A 758-nucleotide genomic window follows, 5' to 3' on the forward strand; every position below is an offset into this window, starting at 1 on the left:
GTCCACAGTGAAGTGATCTTCAATACAACATGATTCTCATTCATTTTTATCACAAGTTACATTGCAAAGCTTAAGAGAAATACCTAGTTTGCAGAATTTCAGTATGCAGCAATAGAGAAAATGAAGCTCAGCAACAAATGGCGGCAGAAAATAGCAATAAACAACAGCAAATCAGCGATTTTCGATCCGAGAAACAACCCGAAAAAGACCCTAAACTTAGCAACTTTTAAAAAAGAAGGATCCAGCCATCAACTTCAACACTCTTATGCTTTTGAAAAGTCTTGCACACAGAGAATTCACTCACAAAAGCTCACCACTTTCAGCTTACTACTAAGTGTTCAGATGTTATTTTTACTCTTAAATTTGTGTTCTTTTTTGTGTATAAAGATAATCTCCCTCAAGTGTGTTAGAGTGTATGTGTCTATATGAGTGAGTTGAGAAAGGCGAGTGTGAGGAGTGTAGGCGGATCGGAGGGAGTGAAGAAGGAGAGGGTGGCGGCTAGGGTTTTTTTTTCTTTTTTTTCTTGCGCCCTCCTCTTGCTGGAATTAATAGAGGGAAGAAGATCCTCTTTTTTTTTCTTGGTCCTGTCCTCCTTTTTTCACGTGAAGAAAGAAAATGGGGATATGTAGGGGGTTGTGTATGGGACAAGCATGGGGGACAAAGCATGGAGGGACAAAGCATAGGGGACAAAACATGGGGGACAAGTATGGGGGACAAGCATGGGGGACAAAGGAAAGTGGAGTGGGGACACGCCTGGG

This window comes from Nicotiana tomentosiformis, chromosome 10 (genome assembly GCF_000390325.3).
Source record: "Nicotiana tomentosiformis chromosome 10, ASM39032v3, whole genome shotgun sequence".
NCBI lineage: Eukaryota > Viridiplantae > Streptophyta > Magnoliopsida > Solanales > Solanaceae > Nicotiana > Nicotiana tomentosiformis.